The sequence below is a fragment of the Mesoplodon mirus genome (assembly GCF_964341445.2).
Source record: "Mesoplodon mirus genome assembly, chromosome: 7".
Taxonomy (NCBI): Eukaryota; Metazoa; Chordata; class Mammalia; order Artiodactyla; family Ziphiidae; genus Mesoplodon; species Mesoplodon mirus.
Genome location: NC_138983.1, coordinates 99,096,522 through 99,124,451, shown reverse-complemented (window position 1 = coordinate 99,124,451; position 27,930 = coordinate 99,096,522). Strand labels below are relative to the sequence as shown.

The following is a 27,930-nucleotide window of genomic DNA, read 5'->3' as shown; positions in this document are numbered from 1 at the left end:
ATCTAAGGTCAGGATATATCACCTTTCTTTTTTTCACTCTAGAAATATTTACTGAGTGACTCTTATGTGCCAATGATTGTTGTAGGTTCTGCAGTGAAAAAATCATGACTCTACCTGCACAGAATTTGCATTCTACCTAGGGAAGAGACCGAAAATAAACCAATACCAAAATATTGATATATTGTTTGGCAGACGGGAACAAACATATGGAGAAAACGATATCAGAGATGGAATGGAGCATGTGTAGGTTAATGTGTGCACCTGCATGGGGATGCACAACAGCTGTTTTTTATAGGATGATCAAGGTCTCACTGATGTGGTGACATTTGACCAGAGACTTGAAGGTAGTCATATCCTATCTATTATCATAACCTCTAGTATCATATTCTATTTATATGTGTATGGATTACTTTTCTAGAACATTTCCAGAAGATGAAATCGTAAATGCAAGGGCCTTTGGATGGGAGAACGTTGAGTGTTGAAAGTAGAAACTAAGAGGCTGGTGTTCCTGGTGTGGAAAGAGTGAGAAGAGCAGTGGATAAACTGGAGAGCCGGTGGTGGCGAAGGGGGTGCAGAAAAGATAGGGCTTTTTAGAGTCTCTTTAAGTACTTGTTCCCGTGTGGCTCCCCACCTCTTAGACAGAATCAAGGAAATGTCTAGGCCCAGGCAGTGGAGAATAGGCATTTGGTAGTTTTTGCTAAAGAGTTAAGCTTAAAAGCCTAAAATCTTTATGGACAGAGAGAAATTTTGCTAAATTTCTTCTTTACTACATCAGAGTAATAGATGGATAAATCCAAAGAACTTTCCACAAAGGAAAAGCACCATCAGGATTTGCATAGTTTTTGTTTTGTCTTGTTTTTTAACAAGAGGGAAGGGAAATTACCATTACTATTTTGAATCTGAGAAAGACTGGGGTAAAGAGAGGTTAAATGGCTCATTCACGGCAAACCTGGGCTTAAGAGTAGGACAGTCAAGAGTATTCTACATGATGCCCTCGGCCAATCACTTACTCAGAGGAAGGCCAATTATTATTTTTTAAATTAAATTAAATTAATTTATTTATACAGCAAGTTCTTATTAGTTATCTATTTTCTACATATTAGTGTATACATGTCAATCCCAATCTCCCAATTCATCCCACCACCACCACCCTTGCCCCGCTTTCCCCCCGTGGTGTCCATACGTTTTTTCTCTACATCTATGTCTCTATTTCTGCCTTGCAAACCGGTTCATCTGTACCATTTTTCTAGATTCTACATATATGTGTTAATTTACGATATTTGTTTTTCTCTTTCTGACTTACTTCACTCTGTATGACAGTCTCTAGGTCCATCCACATCTCTACAAATGACCCAAGTTCATTCCATTTTATATATGTACTGTCTTTTTTACCCATTCGTCTGTCAATGGGCATTTAGGTTGCTTCCATGACCTGGCTATTGTAAATAGAGCTGCAATGAACATTGGGGTGCATGTGTCTTTTTGAATTATGGTTTTCTCTGGGTATATGACTAGTAGTGGGATTGCTGGGTCATATGGTAGTTCTATTTTTAGTTTTTTAAGGAACCTCCATACTGTTCTCCATAGTGGTTGTATCAATTTACATTCCCACCAACAGTGCAAGAGGATTCCCTTTTCTCCACACCCTCTCCAGCATTTGTTGCTTGTAGATTTTCTGATGATGCCCATTCTAATTGGTGTGACTTTCAATATGCTTCCCTGGGGCAGTAGTGATTATCTTCCCAATAGCTTGGGCAGCTTGGTGAAGAAGATCAGAGGCTGACTTCAGCTTTTCATAGCTCTCCATCTTTCTACTTCCTAAATTCCCATTCCTTTTACTTGAGCAGTGGTTCATCAAATATTTAACAGCAGCAGAAGTTTCTCCTAGAAACTTGTTAGAAATGCAAATTCCCAGCTGAGGCTCCGGAAATCATTGTTTTGACAAGCCTTCTGATTCTCCCTAATGCTTGAGACCCCTTGCTCTCCTTCTGATCTGAGAGAGAGGGAGAGGGGGAAAGATAGAGAAAGCCCAGGAAAGAATGCTGGAAAGTAAATTCAGAGAGCTTTTTATAGGGGCTTTTTACTGTGGTAACTCACAAATGGTTGAAAAAACCCCACAAATTGAAACATGTAGCTACTTTAAGGACTCTTTAGCAGAAATCAATCTTATTCCCGATCTATTACTTAATAGGTCATTTCCTCATAGGGATGACTAACAGCAATTCATCAGAAAATGCTTTTTATATATATTTTTTTCTTTTTGCGGTATGGGGGCCTCTCACTGTTGTGGCCTCTCCCGCTGCGGAGCACAGGCTCCGGACGCACAGGCCCAGCGGCCATGGCTCACGGGCCCAGCCGCTCCGCGGCATATGGGATCCTCCCAGACCGGGGTACGAACCCGTATCCCCTGCATCGGCAGGCGGACTCTCAACCACTGCGCCACCAGGGAGGCCCTGCTTTTTATATTTAAATAACACTTTCTGTTCCAAGATGTCAAAATGTTTGACAAGTGGTCAAAATGCAGCTCACTAATATTCTCAACCCCATGGTAGTAAATAACCCACATCTACCATCACTGCTGTTTACTGGTGATTGCTTGTCTGGGAAAGTTGAAGCGCCTTTGCTATCTCTGTAGAAAGTCAATAACTAAAGGAGAAAACGTCCTTCATCTTGGTTCCCATAGGAAACCAAATTGATAAATTACTCACTGACTTCTATTATTGCATCTCAAGGATAGTTAACAATGCTCATCAAGGAAAAATCCCTAAGAACACTCTTGCCCTATCTCTGATTAACCCTGATTTGGGAAAATCATCTGGCTCAATCTACATTGAATTACAATATGAATGCTACTTAATTCCCTATTACTTCTGATTACACAGGATCAATGCCACTTGAAGAGAAAGAAGCAAAGGTTCACTACATTGGGGTCTCCTTGACAGCCAAGCCTGTGCCTTAGTCATTTTGACTCCCTAGTGACCAGCCTGGTATGTGGAATAGTATATGCGATCAGTAATTATTTCTTGAATGTATGATGTAGGAATGAGTCAAGATATTTTTAGAGTTGGAGTCATGGATGAAGAGGAGAAAACGTGGTTTAAAAGAAACTACTACAGGGCTTCCCTGGTGGCACAGTGGTTGAGAGTCCGCCTGTCGATGCAGGGGACGCGGGTTCGTGCCCCGGTACGGGAGGATCCCACGTGCCGCCGAGTGGCTGGGCCCGTGAGCCATGGCCGCTGGGCCTGCGCGTCCGGGGCCTGTGCTCCGCAACGGGAGGGGCCACAACAGTGAGAGGCTCGCGTAGCGCAAAAAAAACCACAAAAAACAAAAAAACTACTACATTCTCAGAAGCCGGTGCTGCAATGAATGCTAATAACAACTTGACAATGTCCTCTGTCATTGCAAATAATGTGATACCAACATCTACTAATCAATCAAAACAAAGACTTTCAGAATTCAAAATTGGATAGGATTTTGAGCTGGGGATTCCTCGCACCCACCTTTTCTTAGGATAAAACTGTAGTGTCAACAGATAATATGCCAGTTTTCCACTTAAAATTGGAAAATTTAATCTAATTTCGGAGGCATGAAATAAAAACTGATGGGCAAATATTAGAATTTCCATCAATGAAAAAGCTTAATTTCTAAAATGCTGAAGGTTAGTTTATCAAAATACTGAAATTGCCTCATATCACAAGTCAAAGCACCCTCTCTTTACTAAATAAGGAGCTATAAAGTTGCACAATTACTGTCCATTTTTTTACTTGGTTTGAAAAAAGGTTGCTTGTTTTAAATAAAACAAAGTTCAACTGAAGTGACTATAATATCATCAGTCTTGTAAAACTCCTTGTGTTAGATTTCTTCTATCCCCAAGATGCCAACCATGCATATTAAACTGACTCTTGTTTTTTGCGTATGATTTCTGTACATCTTTCCTATTGGAATTTTCATGTTAAGTACCCTTGCTTAGAGTGTGGATCGTAACCACTCTGTTTAACACTCTATCACCAGTACCTAGAACAGTGCCTGCCACATAAGAAACACTTCATAAAATTTCTAAATTATCTTGATTAAAATCCATACTCATCCTAGCTTTAAGCACATGAAGACAGAAATAGGTTCCAACTGCATAAGAACACGTGAATAATCCAGAGAAAATGTTAACTATAAGTACAAATTATCTGTTGATTAAAATACAGAACATGTCTGAGATTTGGAATTACTTCCTAATAACCCTGAGTCAGAGCTGTGGTAAAGGCTTACTGGGGGCATGTTACCATTTTCTGAGTACACACTCAGAAAAGGAAGAAGTTGATGAGAGAGCATGCAAGATTTTCCAGGCTCAAAATGGAACTTGACTCATCTGCATGGAACCATCCGGCGAAACACAGAAGAGCTCACTCTTCTGCTGGATTAAGCTCACCCTGGTGGAATGGAATGGAACAGAAACAAGAGACTGAGGTCTAGGTTTTGAGGATCTTCACTCCACTTACCTGCTTTCACAGGACCAGGCAACGGACAAGAAGAAATGTGCAACTGTTGCTGTGTACCTCTAAACAAATACAGTCACCCTATGTAATAGAATGTGTCCTAAATCTGACCAATTAGAATAATTCCTCCATTCTTGGTGGAGTAGCTCTGATAGAAATGGACAGAGCTGGGCTCGGGGTGGGAAGGGGGTGGTTTCCTTCTGTTACAAGCTCTAAACTTTCTTCAATTTTCCTATCATTTAAGCCTAACTAAAATGTATGGACTTTTGAAAAAGAGTAGGTACTAAAATTAAATAAGCTGAGAGTGTTGAGGGTGAAAAAAATGATAACAAATTTAAGAAAATGTAGAATTATTACTATGAGAATTACCAGAACTGTGTTTGTTCCAAATACGAGCCTGCTGTAGCATTTTAATTAGGAATAGAATTAAACAGAAATTCACTTGCTGTCACCATCTGATAATATTACCAGAGACTTCCCTTAAGGAAATTTAAAATTATTTATTCTATGTTAATCTCTACAAGTCCTTAATTTCAACCTTATTATAAGAAATAACACACAGTATCAACAAGCTGGCAGAATTTTGACAATTCTCCTGCCTCCCTCCATTCCGCCTGCTTTTCCTCTTTCCCTCCCTCCCTTTCCCTCCTCTTCCCTCACTCCCTTTCTTTCCACAAAGCAAGGAAATGGGTATATAGCAAAGAGTAGGGATCACACGCTTTCATTACAGGGCTTGGGAATGTGGACTCTCACAAAAACAGACTTGATTTTAAATACTGTATCTGTGCCTTACTAATTTAATCATTCTGTGCCTCAGTTTGTCTGGCTGTAAAATAGGTGCAAACAGTACCTACCTCTTAGGATTGTTGTGAGGGGGGATTCCAACTGGTTTTAAAATAGTATTTAGCACAGAGGAAGCATAATAATTATTATTTTTCACTTCTCTGAATATATAAAACATTTAGTATTGGGATTCATAGTCTCAAAATCTAACACTCACTGATGTGAACATCTGATTAGCTAAATGGAGAAAAACATTGTTATAGTAATTATTTCTTTAGTTTCTCGTTTTGTTTTTTTAACTGAAAACCAGAATCACAATTTCTTGTTATTATCTGTTATCAATGAACAGTATAAGACTATAATATTACTTTTGACAAGGCACTGAATATTCGAAATGAAGAAAACTAAGAAATAGTAGTAAATAAAACTTTTCTTGTGCTAATCCCAAGTGAAAGATGAAATTAATGATGATATATATGTGGAAACTCTGGAGAAGTCATATAGAAAGAACCTCAAGTACTTGAGGCACACTTGAAATTCAAATGACACTAAATGACTAATTCTTAAATCAAGAACCCTTCACTAAAATTAAAAACACAAATGCTTTCTTTTTCTTGATTTCTTGTAGGAAGTGAAAGAGTACTCGGTAGGTGTCAGACTATTTTAAAAAGCAGGTTATAGAGGAGTGTAAAAATACTAAGGCGGATCTCATAAATGATTGGTATATTATTTAATTCAGGTTAGCATCAGAATTGTCAATGTTTGTTTATTAAGCAATGCAATCCTTTAGGTAGGAAGCATGGTTCTTTGGAGAAGTTGATAGACACAAGATACACAAACTGGAATATGGTGAAAAAACACACAGTATAGATTTTTTTAAATTAAACCTAGGAATTATTTAACATAGCCATTTCTTTGGGTTGAAGAAAGAAATTCATATAGATTTTCCTGGTTCAGGCTCCAGTGAGGTCTATAGGCAAATTTGCAACTAGAGCAAGATTCAGACCTATTTCCATTTTTGTGCTTACGTCTTAAATATGTCCAGTTCCTAGAGCATAGAGGAAAGCACTAGATTGGCCATGGCATGAAACAGGTTAGAATTCTGGCCCTGCCACTTAATAACTGTGTACGGCTTAAATGGGCAATTTGCTAAACTTCATGAATTTCAATTCCCACCCTCCAACCCCCACCCTGGGCAAAATGGGTCTAATCCTTTTTCTACCAACTCTAGAGAGTTAGGATGGTCTGAGGAGAAAATGTACATAAAAGTGCTTTGAAAATTATTTAATGCTTTAAAAATATTATTTATCATTATTATTTCAAGATGAGGGAAAACTCCCCCTCTGCTAATATATTCAGTTTTTTATGGCCAGCTAGATCTTCCAGAAAGCTACATAAAAACTGAACATTTTAACAATACTCGGCAATGTTTAGATGTTAAAAAAAAATTATCCAAACTGGCACATTTCTTCTTAAACAGTTCTAAAAGTAATACATACATATTGCAATGAATTTGGAAATACAGAATGAGAACGGGAGGAAGTAAAGGTCACCCTGACTCTCTTATTTCTTGAGTTAACCACTGATAAATAATTTTTAAATTTTCTTTGGGTCTTTTTGCTCTATGTGTGTGATATTCAAAACCAAGTTGTGAATATGCTATATTTATTATTTAACATTCTTCTCTTCTCACTTGACATTTTACAAAAAACAATTTTAATTTGTTAGTTTCTGTATTGTTTCTGATTCTAAGCATCATAAAATACTTAATAGTGAAGGTTACCTATGAGCTATTATGCAAAAAAAAGTTCAGCATATATAACCTAAATAAATATATTAGAAATTCATATGCTTTAAAGCAGTGATCCCCAACTGTTTTGGAGCTAGGGACCGGTTTCCCGGAAGACAATTTTTCCACCAACAGGGTGGGCGGGGGAGGATAGTTGGTTCAAGCTGTAATGGGAGCGATGGCGAGCCATGGGGAGCAGCAGATGAAACTTCGCTCGCTCGCCCGCCGCCCACCTCCTGCTGTGCGGCCCAGTTCCTAACACAGCCAGGGGGTTGGGGACCCCTGCTTTAAAGGATATCCCTATGTTTTTATGTGATTGACCATCTCAAAAGTTTCATAGACAATTCCAATATTTATATTTAATTAAAGACCATGAAACTTTTTTTTAGTATTTTTAAATAAAAGATAGTTAAAGATTACTTCACTTAAAAGCTAATAACAAACCTCTAGAACACTTCCTTCTACTTAAGTGAGGTGTTAGATTAAAAAAGCACTATAGAAATATAGATTATACTTGACTTTAAATAAAAATCTGAATAAATACTATAGAATTGTTATCTCCCCTTTATTCTGTTAATAATTGGTAATAGGAATATTATGGAGAATGATTGAAGCTTAATAGTCATATGTCAATTACCAAGATCACATTTGTGTGGTACAATGAATTTGCAAAGGTAGACTATCAAATATATTTTATTGTCAAAGGTGGTCTGCCAACTGGCAAGTCATTTAGTAAGTTATGCTCTAAAATACATCATTTACTGATACCCAAGAGACATCTCGGTATGTCATTAATAGTGCAGAAACTCGAAGCCAGGGATATTTTTGTCTTTATAATTAATTTGAGACAGCAGCTAATAAAAACCAGAATAATAACAGTAATAACCTTCAAATTAATTTTGACCCTAAGCTATAGCAATTTCAACAGAAGTTAGTATATTTACATACAAATTAAAATTCCTAAACTTGTTTTACAATTGATGCAATGTTTTTATGAAATACTACCTGTATAATATTTCATTAAAATAATAAAATGAGAACAATATAGAAATGTCATAAATGTTTGTGTCCTAGAAAGGATTTAGAGGGAATTTCTGGTAGTATAAATTAATACATGATTATTATTATGAATCATATTACTTTTATTTATAAAGCATCCAAACATACACATCTGTAATCTTATATGTCTTTGCCATCCAGAGAAATATATTCCAGAATTAATTTTAAAAACACTGCTTTTACTGTGCTTATGTTTTCTAGTTGAGAAGTCTGGACTTTAAGCATTTTTAAATTATAGAACTAATCAGAAAGCAGGAGGAAACCAACAATACAACTGATGGCATTTGTTAATATAAACCTTTGTGTAAAAATGTTATGAAACTAAGAATGGAAAAAGAATAGAATTATTCATCAACAAATGGCTATTTTTAAAAATCTAGTTAATAGTATACTACCTGGGTTATTCTCTTACTTGAAAAAATTACAGTATATTAGGTTGTCCTAATTTGGAACTATGTAACTGCCACTCTCATGTTTCTAGTTTTACTAGAAGAGTGCATTTTTTTGGTATAAGCGTAAGAAAAAAAAAAAAAAACTGGAACATTCCATAGTGCAGTTTCCTTCCTCCCTTTCCCCAACAGAAAAAATAAGAAATACTGTACCTAACCAACAGATCTGATGATTCCAAAAGGGACAAGTCTCTATTCTGAAACACTATTCAAGTCAGAACATTCCAAATTACGATTTTGCGAGACACTGGAAAATTATGGCATGAAAAAGAGAAGAATATTTCTAATGCACTATAAAATGTATTCCTCAAAGCAAAAGAGCTAATGGAAGGCCAGAGCACTTAATGGATAAAATATAATCAAATGAAACAGAAGCATGTTCCAAGCTGAAAGGCAACAATATCACTATTCTCACATAATTGGATAGTAGACATAACCCAGTAAGATCAGGTTTAAAAACATTTAAATATATATAAATACACATATGTATAAATAACATATATAGCACCTGAAGTAAATACATATTCGTATTCATATATTAAAGAATCACTTTGAAATTTAAAAATATTTTTTTAACTATTGAAAAATAAACAGCTAGTGAAAAAATAAGTTTTCTTTGCAAAACTTGACTCTGGAAACAAAGATTCTTCAAATGCTTCTCCAAGAACTTGTCTCTTTATTTTAAATATAACCAAATAAAAAAATAAAAAATATAATCAAATATGTGAAATAGAAGGCAAATGTTCATGAAAGCAGACATATATACATGCACATATATGCATATATATATTTATACACATAATTGGATAATATAATTAATATATATAATACACATAAAACACACATCTTCCTGAACTTACTATGGCATTGCATCCTGATAAACCCATCATCAATTGAAAATATCATAAATTGTAAATGCTTATAGTACACCCAATCTACCAACCGTCATAGTTTAGCCTAGTCTACCTTAAATGTGCTCAGAACACTCACATTAGCCTAAAGTTGGGCAAAATCATCTAACACAAAGCCTATTTTATAATAATCTGTTGAATATCTCATTTGTTTTATTGAATACTGTACTGAAGGTGAAAACCAGAACGGTTGTAAGTGTGTCAGTTGTGATCGAGTCGCTGAGTGGGAGGAGTGGCTTGCTGCTGCTGCCCAGCATCACAAGAGAACATCATGCTGCATATCAGTAGTCTGGGAAAAGTATAGTTTCTACTCTAAATTCAAAGTAGACTTTGAGAAAATGAAAAAATTCAAACTATAGTTTCTACTAAACGAGTATCACTTTCACACCATGGTAAAGTTGAAAAATCGTAAGTCGAACCATTGTAATTCGGGAAATGTCTGTCTATAAATTTTTGTATAATATATGTGTATGCACATGTATATTTCAAACAGGAATTTAGACTGTTTGCTACATCTCTTCTTAGAAGCAGACTATGCCCCAAATCTATGCCTCAAGCCTTTGGTGAATAGCTAATGAATTCAGTATTCAAACAGGGATTAAAAATATTGACTTGGAAATTCAGGACAAACTTACTACTAAAAAGGTTTTACACTTTTTACTTAAAAGAACATAGTTAGGTACACATGATTAGACTCTACCAACTGAAATAAATTATTGCCGATTTGGCTAGAGTTGTTGATCACCACAAAATTCTCTCTTGTGGACAACTATGGCTTACATATTAAATGGAAGGCTTTAGGCAGTTTTTGTACTTGTTTCCTTAGACCTAAATGGTCCACATAATGATAAAAAGCCAAATAAGAAAAAAATGTAAAATTATGTGCTTTTCAAGCCCAACAAAATAGTTTTTTTTTTTTTTTTTGCATTACGCGGGCCTCTCACTGTTGTGGCCTCTCCCGTTGCGGAGCACAGGCTCTGGACGCGCAGGCCCAGCGGCCATGGCTCACGGGCCCAGCCGCTCCGCGGCATGTGGGATCCTCCCGGACAGGGGCACGAACCCGCGTCCCCTGCATCGGCAGGCGGACTCTCAACCACTGCGCCACCAGGGAGGCCCCAAAACTGTTCTCATACTAAAGCTCATCTGTGTGCTAACAGTGCAGTTTCCATAGGCAGGTGTTCCTGGTACTAAAGTTTTCACGTTAATTGAGGCTCTATTTTTGATTTCAGTTTAAAGGTGTTGCTAGTGATTGAATCTACTCAGTAGTGCACGGTTATGAATAAGACTCTGAATATTAAAATTCTTACATGTACTCTCTAAATTCATTGAGATTCAGTCAAATAGAAAGATATCATATACCAAGAAGATTCCTTTGTATATGACGTACAATGGAGTAACAGATTAATTTTCCTTTCTGGACAACTTAATGATACTGATTAACATTAAAAAACTTCAACAGTTACATATTTAAAAAAAAAGACTGGGGTACAAGGCAGATAATTAGTAGTATTACCTTTAAAGGCTTTTGTTAGAGGAAGTGAATGTTAACAACTCTTTATAAATTAAAGTTGCCCTCTCCCAGGAACTTCAATACTGTATCAGAAAAAAATAAAATAAAATTGTCAACTATTGCTTTGAAGAAAGGGAACAATTCCCATTTTCTATAACATTACTTCTGAAATCAACACCCTTATTCAACAACCTTGATATCATCTCTGATAATGAGTCAGTGAAAAGAGTGATTAGACAAATGGTACAATTCAGAAAGAAAATAAGATGCAGAAAGAAATTCAGAAAGAAAATAAGATGCCACGTGAGTTCTCCCGGGTCATCCAATCAACTCCTTGCAGAGTTAAAAATAGAAGCTAAGACTAATTCCCACAGCTACTGCCAGATCAGAGCCTGACAACTTTGCATTGTGGTAGCTTCAACCTCTCCTGCTACTGGGATTACCTGCATTGAGACACCTTCCTATGAGGTTCAGTCATTTCAAGGTTTGCTTTAAAATGGAGAGGGGTGGGAAAAGGTTCATAATTTTAGGGAAAATCTGTGGTAATGAGATCTCATTGTAAACTGCTCACGAGAATTAGAAAGATAAAAACTGGAAATGTTTACTAACCCTTACTATGTCTCAAACACTGCAATAAGTTCCCTTTTATGTTATCTTCTTTAATCTTCGCAACAACCCTGTGATTTTCCTGTTTTAAATATCCAGAAACAATTCACAGTGGTTAAGTAACTTACCCTAAGTCATAGAGATAGAAAACAATAGAGGTAGGATTCAAACTAGGTGAGGTTCAAAGTTCAAATTCACTTCCTGATAAACATGATTAGAACATAAATGGTAGCCAAAACTCCCCAAAATAAACTAAAAGATTAAAAGAAAGAGAGAAAGGAGGGGAGGAGGGCCTTGTGAGCTGCATACCTTAAAAATAATGTTTAGACTTTTCGATTGATCTTAAAAATGACCAAAAGCTAGCTGCCTGAGAGCTCAAAGAATAAAATTATTAACAAACTAAACAAAAAACATTGATTTTTATACTCACTTTGAGATCAACCCAATTGCTTTCCTTGCATAACACTGTACTGCCATTTTATTTCATTTTCTATTATATTTATTAAGGGATATTTTAAAGACAAGTATTTTGCCTAACAGGTTAATGATTTTTTTTTTCTTCTAAACAATGACCAAGATGCCAATCCTCCTCCCCTTATTCAATGGACTAATTAGTGTCAGATCATTTTAGGGTCATATTTAATTTTTGTGGTGAAATAGTGATTTCACAAACCCTGTGAAGATGTTACACATCCACTATAACATGCATGCAGGTGGAAAAAATTTTCAACTGATGTAGATTTTGCTTTCTCTATGAGTGTATTCTTCACAATCAATGGGATAGAAAAAGACATAGAGATAAGAGAACTGTTGACTAATATTTTCTTATGAAAATCTGTATCTTGGGCTTCCCTGGTGGCGCAGTGGTTAAGAATCTAACTGCCAATGCAGGAGACATGGGTTCGAACCCTGGTCTGGGAAGATCCCACATGCCGCAAAGCAACTAAGCCCATGCGCCACAACTACTGACCCTGTGCTCTAGAGCCCGCAAGCCACAACTACGGAGACCGTGCGTCGCAACTACTGCAGCCGGTGTGCCCTAGAGCCCATGCTCTGCAACAAGAGAAGCCACCGCAATGTGAAGCCCGCGCCGCAATGAAGAGTAGCCCCAGCTCCCCACAACTAGACAAAGCCCATGCACAGCAACGAAGAACCAACACCACCAGGAATAAATAAATAAATAAATTACTTAAAAACAATAAAATCTGTATCTTGCATTTTCAATTTTCTAAAAGTTCAAATCCATTGTGGTTGAAAAAAGAAGAGTAATGTCATATGTTTTCTTGTCCTGGGAAAATGGACTGTGCTTGGTTGAGTGTGTTTATTTATTTATTTATTTTATTGCCAAAATTTATTTTTTATTATTTTTATATCTACTAGTACTTATTTGAATTCTACTCACTGTTTTTTTTTTTTTTCATCTTTGTTGGAATACAATTGCTTTACAATGGTGTGTTAGTTTCTGGTTTATAACAAAATGAATCAGTTATACATATGTTCCCATATCTCTTCCCTCTTGCATCTCCCTCCCTCCCACCCTCCTTTTCCGAGGCCTCTAGGTGGTCACAAAGCACTGAGCTGATCTCCCTGTGCTATGCGGCTGCTTCCCACTAGCTTCTATTTTACGTTTGGTATATATGTCCATGCCACTCTCTCACTTTGTCACAGCTTACCCTTCTCCCTCTCCATATCCTCAAGGCCATTCTCTAGTAGGTCTGTGTCTTTATTCCCGTCTTACCCCTAAGTTCTTCATGACATTTTTTTTTCTTAGATTCCATATATATGTGTTAGCATATGGTATTTGTCTTTCTCTTTCTGACTTACTGGTTGAGTGTCTTGAACTGCTCAAACTTTAAGGTCCATCACCTCTAATTTGCACCTTACCAAAACCTCAGACAAGAAAGAGGAGAAAGGGTAGTGCCATCCATAATTCATTCCCACCACACTTACAAAAATAGTCACAAGGAACTTGTGTAGAATACCAATTCTTTTGTATTAGGAAGGCAGTTTTCAAAATTAACTGGTATTGGTTCATTTGGTTGTTTAATAAATATCTTGAAAATGCCTATAATAAAGCCAAATACCAAACTGACCATTTAAGTTGCAGGAATTTTTACGGTCTTGATAGTTTACTATTTTAAAGTCACAGTTTACATTTGAGTGCTCACCACAATATATAATACCAATGAGCTCCCGAGAAATCTAAACGTTTATAGAATACACCAAATGCTACTGTCTCATGCCTTGCTTTGCAATCCTGGATTGCTTTCTCCTATGGAGATGATGTAAGAAATATAAGCTAGATATCTCTTCTACGGGATCACCAGCCATGTCTCAACTAACTTTTATCAGTGGAGACTCACATATTTATTTATTATAAAACTCTTCGGTACTGATCATTAGGTAATTCCGGTAAATGTGGGCACGTAATAATAGTTAAGAATGTCAGCCCCATTTCATTTCAGCTTGATCCACTGCAGAAAAGCACAAATTAGATGAAAGCAATTTCCCCAAGAACAACTCACTTCCTTGAGATGAGAGATAGATAAACTTGGATGAACAATGATTTGTCACAATTTATTTTTGAGGGTAGTGGTTTAAAAAAAGTGCTAATGTAATCTTTTCAGAATGAATTCTTTTAAAAATGCATTAATTCTCCAGTGAACATAGCTTATAATTAAAAAGCTAAACATATAATTTTACATTTCTAAATGTTTACATATGACCATATATAATAAATATTGAAATCTTAAAATCTTCGTTATCTTTGAAATTTGATGGCCTTTAAATCTGAATTTGGATTTCGTGAGTCTGACGGATTATTCTTAGTGACTCTATTGGGTACCACCAATTCAGATTCGACGTTATTTCTGCAAGTGTCAGAAGCATTAAGTTGTGTGAGTGGATAGAGGGTATTAGCATCCTGGTGGTCTTTCACTACACTGAGATGACCAGAGAACCTGAGTGTGAAAGAGCATGGAGAGGAGTGTAAGGAATGGCCTAACGGTATCACTGGCTTCTCTCTATACTCAGACTCCGCAGTGCACAACAGAGGGAACAAAGCGGGTCGTGTTGCTGCCACTGTTGCAATGACCAAGCATCCTCAGTCTCATCGCCATTGCAGTCCATTGTTTAAGATGTGAGCTTGTTGGTGCTTATTCGGCAAAAGTCAGAATGCTTATTTGTTTTATGTCTGTTTTTTAATGAGGGTTTGATGAGACAGCAATAAAGACAAAAGTAAATAGGAGAAATGTTTATTAATAGGTCCCTCCATCCCTATCAACCAAAGAAAAGGCCTACCTTAAAATATTGTAGTGAAATGTCGAGGGTGTGTCTGTCTGTGTTCTTGCCACCCTTCACCTTTAAGTAGCTTTTCAAAACTATGTTATAAACATGTTGCTTCATCCTTGCCCTTTTAGCCTGTTAATGTCTAATTTAAGTAAAGCAGGATGCAATCCCCAGCAAGTTATCTGTTTCTCCTTTCTTGGACCATGCAAATCAAAACAGTCTTCTTCTATGGAGGGTAGTGAAAAGTTGTGCCAATTGTGTTCCTACTTCAGCTATTCCAACATTCTTTAGTTTAGCTTAAATGACACATTCTCATCTTTGGGCTTTAATTATTCTGTTTAAAAATAAATTTTAAAAGATACTGTAAAGAGAAACTAAGAAAAAAAACAAGATAAAAGATTTACCATAATGCAGGTACATAAATATGAACTAAAAATAGTTTTAGATTAAAAATTAATCTTTTTTATTTTAAAAATTAATCTAATTAAAATTTCAGATTAGGCTGGATAGAAATGATCCATTGCTGAAGCTTAAAAAAAAACTAGCTATAAATGTTACTAGTTTTCTACACTGTTGTTACAAGACTTGACTGACATCCGTGATGTACTCCGCAATATTTTTGAAATGATGAAATGTGTGATCCAGAGACTTGAAATATTTCAATACTTGTGTATAGGAATTTTCTTCCATGAACTAGAAATGAAAAAAGTGAGAATGTTTCCTTGCTCAAATCACATGAAGTGGATTCCCTTATATTACTTGCATTCATTTTTAAGATGGTCATAAATGGTTACATAAATTACAGGAATATTATCTGTTGAAGAAGTTGATGGTTTTTATAGTCAATGTATGTATTCAAATGATAAATGTTTCTGCATAATCTCTGACCTAACAATACCATTCCATGCCACTCCAAGAATTCTTCCATCAAAAGTAAAAGCTCCAGCACATAAAGACATGAACCTCTATGTCCATTACCACATTTCTTGAAATCATAAAACTGTTTGGAACTTAATAAATGTTTATCAATGGGTTTTGACTGAATGAAATTATGGCTCACTCATAGTACACATTACTGGGCATCTACTAAAGGTAATATGGTAGTGATATATGCTAGATATCATTAATATAATAGAAACATAATGTACTAAAAGTGTTTTGCAACTAAAAATCACTATACATTGTATGGCTTTAAAAAGGAATGAAATGCTGCTACATGCTATAACATGGATACACTTTGAAAACACTATGTTAAGTGAAAGAAGCCAGACACAAAAGGACAACTATTGTATGATTCCACTTATATGAGGTAGTTAGAATAGGCAAATTATAAACTCAGAAAACAGAATAGAGTTAACCAGAGGCTAAGGGGAGGGGAGAAATAAGGGGTTATTGTTTAGTGAGTACAGTTTCTGTTGGGGATAATAAGAAAGGTCTTAAAATGGATAATGGTCATGGTTGCTCAACATTGTGAATGTACTTAATACCAATAAATGATACACTTAAAAATGGTTAAAATGGTAAATTTTACATTATGGGACATTTTACCAAAATAAAAAATAAAAATATACTATAAAATAAAGTAAAAATTTACCTCCTACTAGGCATACTATGAAGTTTGCATAAAATTGCACTTATTTTAGGAGCTTATATGGTTATTATCATATCTGGGGACATGTAAAGAAAGCAACAGCTTAAGTAGTCCTCTTGAGTTCTTTCTCTCCATCTTTCCAACCCAGTTTCTTCCAGATTAATGGTTTTGTCACGCCTCTCTTTGAATGCTAGCATCAGTAGGAATGCTAGCTAGTACTGGTTTCCTTAAGTATCAGCGAAAAATTTTAATGTATTTTTATGCTGGTAATTGTTTTAGAACCTGGGAGGGATGTCATTGTTTTCTTAACTTGGCAAAAGCAAATATATTACTGTAGACAGCATTACTAGAAAGAAATAGTAACTTTGAAGTAGACATATGTCCATCCTAAGAAAACTGAATATATTTCAAAACAGACCACACCACTCAACTGCTGGCAATGTTCTTCCACGTACTTGGCAGTATACTACTCTAAGTCTGAGAACTGTTTCTTTTTTGTAAAAATGATTTTGATTGGAAAACCCTGAATAAATCCTTTGGAATGTGTAACGTTTAGAGCTCCTTCTGGGATTCCTTTTCCATGAATCAAGGTTCTTTGATTCACTATCCTCCTTGGCACTTGCTTCCTAGTCATCTCAGCAGCCTTTGTGCCAGTGCTAAGGAAGAGCTCCCATTTTAGGTCCTAAAGCAGGGAGAACAATAAAAGGAGAACCTCATTTCAAGTACCAGAAATGTCTGGGCTATAAAGAACACACATATTGTCAAGGTAAGCCCAGAGTGGGGTGACATCACCAAGGTCATTCCTGGCTCCGCGTCCCCCCCCCAGGAGGAACAACTAACAATTATTTGGAAACAGGACACTAGTTGAGAGAATCCTAGAACGTGGAGGTGAGGCTGAAGCACCCCCGTACACCACAGAGACCAAGACAGACTGCATTCGAAGGGTGAGAGAAGGAGCTACACGTTGACCACGCTGCCCCTCCCCCAGGCCAGTGGAGCACCATGGGTGAGGCCTCCCGTGAACCTCTGGTTCCTCCAGTAGGAGAAGAGAACTGGGGGACGGCAAGCTCCACCACTAGCATCGGGGCTGCTTTGTGGGAGCCGCTGCTCTAACCTGCTCCACTGGGGCTGCAGGGGAGTCTGCAGGGCTTGACCACTACAAGTCGGGCTGTGATGAAGGGGGAAGGGGCGTGCAGCAGCCAGCACGTGGATTGTGACCGATGGAATTCATACCTGCAGTGCCCATGTAGGGATCACAACGGGCACCTTTGCTTATCTACAGAGCCAGGTTGGCGGGGCACTACAACCAGGGAACTCAGGCTACAGATCCACCTGATACGCACCTGGCCCTTGAACCTGGTTTGCCCATAGCCAGGGAAAGAGCAGAGTCACAGCCCACCCACTGTGGACAGTGTCTTCTGGCCATCTGACCAAAAGGGCTGGCAATAAATCCTGGAAGCTATTTGGCCCAGTCGTGCTCCAGCCAAGAGGCAGGCAGCCAGAGCTCATCACTGGCTCTGGTACAAAGCAGAGCCAGTATCAGGTGTGGAGGGATCCGGTACCATGCACAGGCACAGAGATTAATTCATATCCAAGGCTGAGAGGAGCTCCCAGCTCCTCCCAACTGGGGAGCCTGTTTGAGAAATTAAGAGTAGCCTAGAGCGGCCCCTCCTCATCCCACCCAGGCAAAGGAACTGGGACTAGCCCCATCCCATCTGCTGTGGAGAGTGTCTTCCTGGCCCATCTGACTAGAAGGATTGGTGACAACTCCTAGAAACTGTGCGGCCCAGCAGTGCTCAAGCCTAGAGAAGGGTAGGCAGAGCTGACAGTCTGCAAAGCAAAGCCAGTGGCCTTGTTCAGCCACAGAACGTGGAGTGTGGATCAGCTTGAGTTAAGACAACAAAGAGCTTTACTGGCTTTAGAGCTGCTTCTCCTGCTGCACCCAGGCAAGAAATCTAATTCATAGCCCTACTCATCACTGAATACAGCCTTCAGCATGTCCAACTGGGGAACCTAACCAGAGAACATGGGAAGCTGTACAGCCCATTAAACAGCCCTAGATACAGTGGCACTTGAACACACAGCACAGCCTGTGGCCTCCCCCATCTGCAGGGCAAAACCAGTGCCCTCACCTGACCAGGGAATTAAGTGCACACTCTGGCCTGATTTGGGTTCCCAAACAATGAACTATACAGGCTCTGGGTCCTGTCCAGAGCCAGGTCCTATACAAGCTCTGATTCTCTGCCAGGAAACTAATTCATAGCCCCATCTACTACTACTACTGAATATAATACCCAGTAAAGTCTGGAGGAAGAGCCCAATTACTCAGATATGCAGATACCAAAGTAAGGAATCAAGGATCACAAAAATTAGGCAAATATGACACCACCAAAGGAAACTAATAAAACTCCAATAACTGACCTTAAAAAAATAAAGATCTGGGCTTCCCTGGTGGCGCAGTGGTTGAGAGTCTGCTTGCCGATGCAGGGGACGCGGGTTCGTGCCCCGGTCCAGGAGGATCCCACATGCCACAGAGCGGGCTGGACCCGTGAGCCATGGCCGCTGAGCCTGCACGTCCGGAGCCTGTGCTCCGCAACGGGAGAGGCCACAACAGTGAGAGGCCCACACACCGCAAAAAAAAAAAAAAAAAAAAAAAAAAAAAAAAAAAAAAAAGAGTATCTATGAACTGTCAAAGAATTCAGAATAATCCGCCTAAGGAAGTTTAGTGAACTACAAGAAAGCACAGACAGCTAAGTGAAATTAGGAAAACAATGCATGAACAAGACAAGAAGTTTGACAAGGAAATAGCAACATCAAAAAAACAGGAGCACTAGATTTTAAAAATACAATAACTGAACTGAAGAATTCAATAAAAAGTTTCAAAGGTAGATTCAACCATGCAGAAGAAAGAATCAGCAAACTGGAGGATAGAACTTTAGAAATTACCCAGTGAAAGGAACAAAAAGGAAAAGAATAAAAAGAGTGAAGAAAGCCTATGGAAATTATGGGACACAACAAAGTAAACAATGTTCATGTTATGGGAATTCCAGAAAAAGAAAAGAGAGAGAGAAAGGGAAAAAAAGTATATTTAAAGCAATAATGGATGAAACCTTCCCAAACCTAGGATGAGAAATGGACATCCATATCCATGAAGCCCAAACAAGCCCAAACAGGTTGAACTCAAATAGGGCTACTCTGAGACACATTGCAATTAAATCAACAAAAGTCAAAAACAAAGAAAGAATTTTAAGACCAGCAAGAGAAAAGAGAGAAGTTACATACGAGGGAACCCTGGGATAATTGGATATTCACATGTAAAAGAATGAAATTGGACCAATATCTTATACCACTCACAAAACTAACTTGAACTGGATTAAAGACTCAAATGTAAGACCTGAAACTATGCAACTGCCAGAAGAAAACATAGGAATAAAGCTCATTACATGGGTTTGGTAATGACTTTTTGGATATGACACTGAAAACACAAACGACAAAATAAAAAATAAACAAATGGAACTACATCAAACTAAAAAGCTTCTGCACAGCAAACAAAAACAAAAACAAATCAACAAACTGATTGAAAAGACAACCTATAGAATGGGAAAAACGTATTTGTAAACCATATATCTGATAATGGTTAATATCCAAAATAAATTAAAAATTCATACAAATCAATAGCAAAAAAAAAAAGAATTACCCAATTAAAAAAATGAGCATAGGACCCGAATAGACATTCCTCCAAAGAAGACACACGAAAAGCCAACAGGTACATGAAAAGATGCTCAATACCACTAGTCATTAGGGAAATGCACATTAAAACCACATTGAGATATTACTTCACACCTGTTAGAACGGTCATCCTCAAAAATGTCAAGAGATAACAAATGCTCGTGAGGATGTGGAGAAAAGGGAACCCTTGTGCTGTTGGTGGGATTGTAGATTGGGAAAGCCAGTATGGAAAACAGTATGGAGGAGCCTCAAAAATTAACACTAGAACTACATATATCTAGCAACTCCACTTCTAGGAATATATCCAAAGAAAATGAAAACACTAACTCAAAAAGATATCTGCACCCCCATGTTCATAGCAGCATTATTTATAATAGCCAAGACATGGAAACAATCTAAGTGCCCACTGATGGACAAGTGGGTAAAGAGGTTGTTTTATATATTTATAGGTATATACATATTATAGGTGTACACACACACACACACACACTGAAATATTATTCATCTGTAAGAAACCAAAGAAATGCTACCATTTGAGACAACAGAAATGGACCTTGAAGGCTTTATGCTAAGTTAAATAAGTCAGAGAAAGAAAGGCAAACACTATATGATCTCACTTATGTGTGGAACCTAAAAAAAAAGAAAACAATCATAGAAAAAGAGATCAGACCTGTGGTTACAGGAGACAGAGGGTCAGGGGAGGGGAAGTTGGAGGAAGACGGTCAAAGGTACAAGCTTCCAATTGTAAGATAAATACATACTATGGACATAATGTACAACATGATGACTATAGCTAACACTGACGTGTGATATATAGAAAAATTGTTAAGAATAAATTCTAAGCATTCTCTTCACAGAAAAGTATTATTTGATCTCATTTATATAAATGTGTGTGTTTGTGTGAGAGAGGACAGAATACAAAAATGCAAAAAGAAAAGTTGTAAAGTACGAAGCTGCTTAGGTTTATACCTCAACTATAACAGATAATAATTTGTTTAATTTTAATAGGTACAAAAATAAATGTTAAGCATAGAACAAGCAAAAAGAAAAACTGAGCCCAGCGTAGATGTCCTTAAAGCATTTGCAAAGGAGGGCTTTATTAGGTCCGCAAACACCTGCAATTACAGGCAAAATTCTGTGTATGTGTGTTGTGTATGTACTTGGGGAGTGGATGCATAGCCTTTATTGAATTATTAAAGGGGATGTTAAGACCCAAAAGTTTAAAAAGCACTGGAAAGCCTGATCACAAAACCATTTTAAACTACTCTGATTATGTTTTATAGTTTTCCTTCACTCGTTAACACTTCAAAGAACAGCATGTGAATGTGGAAAGAATCTCTGCCATTTAGGTAAGATCTCTGAGTCTCAGCATAAAATTAGCATATAGTAGCAGGATGAAATTATACACCATAGATGAAAGTACCTAGCAGAGCGCTTTAAGACTAGTACTTACTTATGCAAGACATCTTCCCCTGCTTACTTGTTTTCAGTAGAATGAAAGCATACTGAAAGCTGGTACAATGTCTTCTTTGAAGTTTTCTTTTGTAATGCTTACTATGCTTTTTGATACGGATGAGCCAATATCCACTTAAGGGCATGTAAGCTCACAATAACTTTTGTTGAATATAACTGTTTGAATGTACTTTCACTATATTATTATATAGGGATTTTAAACTAAAATGTACTTGCACACATTATTTAGAGCCTAACTTGGATATCAGAGTAGGTGGATATACACCCCTGGAAAATAATAGCTAATTTCTTCACTAACATCAAACTGCTGAACATCTACTTTGCATATACATAGCTAGGCACTGTATTATGAGTTGCAGGTAATAAAAAGTCGTTAGTCAAAGACTCTGCTCTCTAGGGTTATTTTACAACAGCAAATCATGTTCAAACTAAAGGATAGACCAAAATAGGAAGTGCCATAGGAATTTAGACAAGGGAGAAACACATCTGAAATGAGAAGGAAGGTGGGTATGGGGAAGGGTTCATGGAAGAGGCAGTGTATGCTGTGAGCAAGGTTTCAACGTGTAGCAGGGTGAGTGAAAGGAACAAATGAAGACATATAGTCGTGATATCATGAGGCACAAACTAGAAATAAACAGCACTTGTTTTAGGCTGGTCATGAGGTAATTTAAGGGGATTACTGAGAAACTAGATAAAGAGATATCTCTTTATATATTACTTATTAACAATACTTTTGAACACAAGTATTTAATTTTAAAAAAAGAACAATACAGGGATAGGAGATTAGGAGGTACAAACTATTATTATAAAATGAGCTATAAGGATATATTGCATAGCACAGAAAATATAGCCAATATTTTAGAATAACTATAAATGGAGTATAACCTTTGAACATTGTGAGTCACTATATTTTACACCTGTAACTTATATAATATTACACATCAACTCTACTTCAATTAAAAATGCTATTTTAGTGAATAAAACACTAAGCAGTAAAATTTTTAAAAAAGAACTTAGAAGAGAACTTAAAAATAAAGACATAAAGAGCAGGTTGAAACAGCGCAGAAATCTGGCAATTAAGAGGCCATTGATAACTTTCAAAATAGCACTTTTTCTACCCATTCTCAGTGGAGGCAAAGCCTTATTAATCCTACTATCTCTTTTTCTGTTTTTCAAAATCTCAGGATAAGTCTATTTCAATTGTAGCTAATGGCAGTAATGCAGCACCAGAGAATGCCTTTTGTAAGGAGAAGCAACTTTGAATCCTAAATCGGTACTCAAGTCTTAAATTACTGATAACACTGACCACCCACCAGACTAAATGTTTTTTTTTTACGTGATTGGAAAGCAACAGATTGATTTCAATTCTATCTTGTCAAATCTACAAAAAAGTTCCCACAGTTCATTTAGCAACTAATAGCGTACATCCTTCTATTTGGTATTACTCCTCCTCCTTAACACCGGGCAATTAATTTTGCCTTTCTCTGGGAAACGTTTTTAACAAAGGAAATAGAGTCATAAATCAGTTTCGGATAGGAAATCATACAACTATTTCTACCTAGGGCTTTGAATTTAGAAACTTTCCTCAGAAATTGTTGAAATATAACAAAATCCAAACTCAGAAATAACTTAAATTTAATTATCTTAGTTGCACTCAAATAACAAATTCTATTTTCTGTCTTGTTTTCTTTCTTCCCCAGAAGGCTTCTCCAACCCTAATCCATAACTTAATGCATTCATCTCACCTATAAAATCACTGGCAGGTATGATGCCGGCTTTGGCGGCTCCAGTCCCCTAATCCTGACCCATTTCTTGCCAAAGAATTCAGTTTCTTCAGAAACCAAGTAACAGACATTTCAATTTCTAACCATCATTAGCATATTTTCATGTACTAATACTCAACATAAAAACACCTTTTAAAATTACAGAAATTTTTACTGTACTTAAGATCAATTGCACTAACCTGTATTTCATAAACCTTGGGCTACTTTCTTAAAAATGAATTATTATTTTAATATGTTTTTCACTTATTATTCAGAATAATTATTCATATAATTAAATATTTTACAATTAGGTAAGAAAGGTGGAAAATAGTTTTGCTATTCTTGTTCTTTGTTCTCTCTTCTACTTGGTGTGCCTGAGTCAAAATTTTAGAATACTGAAAATTTAATGTTTCAAACCCAAACCACATTTAAAGATAATAATAACAACCAGCCAAAACAATTTCGGTCCAGAGCTTTGCATGGTCCGGGGAACAGTTCTCTGAGTGGGCCATTTGGAGTGGGATTTGCCCACCCGCCTCCACTCCTTCTGCCTCATATACTGAAGAGAGAGACAAAGAAACCAACTCAAGTCTTTCCAAAGTGTATTTATAAATAGAGAATTTGTAATCAGAAAAACAATAACGATATATAATAGAAGTAACATGATTCTTCAGAACCAGTATCTTGTTCTAAAGCAATATTTAAAAAAGAAGGTAAGGGGCTTCCCTGGTGGCGTAGTGGTTGAGAGTCCGTCTGCCGATGCAGGGGACACGGGTTCGTGCCCCAGTCCGGGGAAATCCCACATGCCGCGGAGCGACTGGGCCCGTGAGCCATGGCCGCTGAGCCTGCGCGTCCGGAGCCTGTGCTCCGCAACGGGAGAGGCCACAACAGGGAGAGGCCCGCATACCGCAAAAAAAAACACACACACAAAAAAACCTAAGAAGGTTAGCTATAAACCCTGGCCCTCTTTTTTATTGATCTCCTATTTTAATTTGTTAAAATAAAATCCATGGCCTTTTGAGTCAAACCGTCTCTTTAATTTCAGATTTAAAGATAACAAGCCTCTTTTTAAATGGAATATTGGCACACAGACACCACACAGTCTGGCTTATTACAACTGTTCTCGGTTGGTGAAGTGGCACATTTGCAATCCCCACCATAGCAATCTTCACCATTTCACAGAGTATCATTCAATTGTACATCCCTAGGTGAGCAACAAGAATGGGCACTTGAGCTCAGGAGCAAAGCGTTTGTGGGGAAATCCTAGGTCAGAACCCCTAAAAGGGGAGACTAACTTGAGGATGCCCAAATAACCTGAGGTTTACCTTGGCCACCTCCCCTGGCTTTCTGACTGCCTGGGGGAAAAGTCTCTCTGGAAACTCTTTTGAGGTTATTGGGGGAATCCTAGGACAAACACACTGCTTGCTTTTGCAGGAGGACTTGCCCCATACCCTACCCAGCTAGCTGTCTCACAACCTAGCTGGACTAAAAAACCTTCAAGAAAAACGGGATAGACTGACATTTGCATTTCTACTTCCACCTATTCTTATGCACAAAATATGTAGGTAGAGCCCTCTTTCTCACACCCCAATAGATTCTGCTGTCCTTGAAACCCATCTGGTAGCTGCAGTGACTACAATGAAGGGAGTTATCGGAAACCATATTGGTACTGGGCTTAAAGGATTTTTCATGCCATGCATTTTGGGGAAGGACACAGATAACAGTCCAAACGTGGTATAAGGCAATGCCCTTTCTGGGTCCTTGAAAAATCAGTCACGGAACACAGGTGGTGGACAGGAGCTGACAAGAGCTGGTTTGTTAATGAGCACAGCATCCCCGGCGGGGGTGGGGGTGGGGGGAAATCAATGAAATGATTGACAAGAGAAGATGGTAAATGAAGGGAGAAGTGGGGACAAGTGCTGCTCAACCCAAGCTGAACTCCAGGAGGTAAATTTCTCCTCTAATTTGAGATTCTTTCTAAAGGTTCAGTATTGAAGTGGATGTTTGACGTTGAAATGTGCAGACCCATTCTGATAACTGGAAAGGGAGGAGGCTGAGGAACGCAAAAGGAGAAGGAAGATTTCCGATTACTTCCCCAGGCTGCTGACAAGAACCTGCTGCTCGCAAACCACAAATTAACCAAGCGAAGGTTGAAGGTAGCAACGTAAAAGTGCAACTCAAATTATTTTACATTCGGAATCCTCTTCAATATCTAAGCGAGTGTAGCACAGCAATGGTTGATTATCTTAAGATTACAGAGGCTGACCGCCTTCTTTGTTTGCCCAGTAACACCGCTCCTCCAATAATCTCAAGCACTTGGCTGATTAACATTTCAATTTCAGTTGTTGCTCCTTTTCCCATTGCAGAAGGCGGCAGGGATATTCCCCTTCTTCCCTCTGTATTACAAACCCCATTACTAACCAAGCAGAAAGCACCGCGCAGTGTGGCCGAGGCTAATAATAGCCGGGCTGCTTACCTTCTCCGGAGGGATCGAATCAGCGCATGTTCCCGGCGCCGGCTGCCCGGGGGCCGCAGCGCCGCCGCGCCGCGTCTGTGTGTGGTCAGCTCGGCCGGCCCCCACCCCACCTGCCAGCTGCAGCACCTGCTCCCGGCGCTGAGCTCCGGCCGCCGGAAGTCATCCCCCGCCCCTGGCCGGATCGCCACATTCCGCGCCAGCCGCGGGGGGAGAGGGGCCTCTCCCGGCTGCGGACACCGGCTCCTGGAAACTGCGCTCAACGATCGCTACCCTTCCCGGTTGTAGGGTTATTTTCTAGGAATGCTTTTACAGAAGAAGCGTCGCCGGCTGGTGGACCGAGAGAGAAGAGCCAGAGTGACTTTCCCTGCAGAGCGCCTTTCCTCTGAGCGCTCCCCTGTCACTCCCGCGGCATGGACGGCTCCATTCCGCTGTGTGGGTTTTCCACCCTCTTCATCTTCCTTATCTGTATTGTTCATTTCGCTGAATTTCAGAGTGGGATTAGCTCTTAAGATATTCAAACACTCCGAAAATATTTTAAATTGGCGACTAGTTTTTCTAAGCCCCTTGTAGCGAGCTCCACTTCCCCCCCACACACACACAGTTACTCGCACGTACACACCCAGCCAAACCACTCACAATTAGGAAAGCTGGGACCTCTCGCCCTCTTGCTTACGTAATGGAACAGGAAACTCCCAAAGGAGTGGGGAAGTAGGACCGGCTAGCGAAAGCACTCGAGGAAAGAGAGAGGGGTCGCCCCAAGATTTTGTTGCTGTTTAGTGGTGTCCTTAGTGGACAGATGTTCCCCCTCTAACCCCCTGGCCTCGCCCCAAGTGGAATGGCTGGTCTGGTGACAGCTGTAACATTTGAAAACAAAGAAGCTGAAGCCACATTAACAGATGGCTGCATCTCTTTCTTTCCCGAAGGATTGATCAGAATTGGGTTTAAGAATCATATTAGCATATACGTATATAATAAGCCCTTTCCTTCTCTCTTTAAATTGGCACCAGCTATTAACAGGTTTCTCTCTCTCTCTCATCTTCCTCCCTCCCTCCTTCCCTCCCTCCCTCTCCTAAGCTGACCAGATCATCAGTTTCCGGATTTAAGGGGGAAAAAAGGCCAAGGATGTGCTCTCTTTACAGCTGAACCAAGGTTTATTTTCCCAGTGTTGAGCCATTCCCAAGTAGAGAGGCTCTTTGACACTAGGGTTCTCTGAGTGAACTTCTCACATTCAGCTTGCTTTTGGAATTGCCCATCACTAGGTCCAGGCCAGTTTTATCCTTGGATTTGTCCAGCAACCTAAACAGTATAATTGCACAAGGCCAAGGCAGTACTTTTACTCTAGGAAGCCTTCCCAACTCTCTGTTTAGCAGTTCCAAAGTTAGGAGGTAGTGTAGCAAACAGTTTCAACAAGGCTCAGCAAGAATTCTTGACCCTAGAATGCGGGCTTTTTAAAAGCTGGAACAACCTAATTCATCTCTCTGTGTTTCACTTTCATAAAATTAGACCTCACCAAAGAGCAGGGGATTCTTAATATGTATCAAAGTGTATGTGGAATCTGGATGGGAATATTACATCTTTAATTTCACTAACCTCTAACTGCGATTTAGTATTTAGCATGTCCTTTAAATCTAAATGCCGACAACAAACCACAATAATATTAGGAGTACCTGTGACTATATCCCCAGCAGATATCACAGACAATTTCCTAAGGCAGTTTTATAGATATCTCAAAGTATCACTACTCTGATGTCACAATCAAATCATCATTACCTTTTTTGTTTTATCTAACAGACTATATCTATTTTAGAATGGTTTTAGATATACAGAAAAATTAAGGGGATAATACAGAGTTCTTATATATCTCATTCCCAATTTGCTCTATTATTGACACCGTACACTAGTGTGGTACCTTTTTTACAATTAATGAGCCAATATTAATAAAATAATATTAACCAGAGTCTGTACTTTATTCAGATTTCCTTGGCTTTTGCCTAGTGTCCTTAATTCCATTTC

At 38.3% G+C, this 27,930-nt stretch overlaps 1 protein-coding gene across 2 annotated transcripts in view; it reads right to left on the bottom strand.

Moving 5' to 3' along the window:
• LOC309807240 (uncharacterized protein) overlaps positions 1–26,018 on the bottom strand; it is a 122,318-nt gene extending 96,300 nt beyond the window's left edge. For both annotated transcript variants that reach the window (XR_014294531.1, XR_014294532.1), the window contains exon 1: positions 25,918–26,018. The gene's annotated coding sequence lies outside the window, so the exon portion shown is untranslated. The remainder of the gene's footprint in view (positions 1–25,917) is intronic.
• Positions 26,019–27,930: the final 1,912 nt, after the last annotated feature.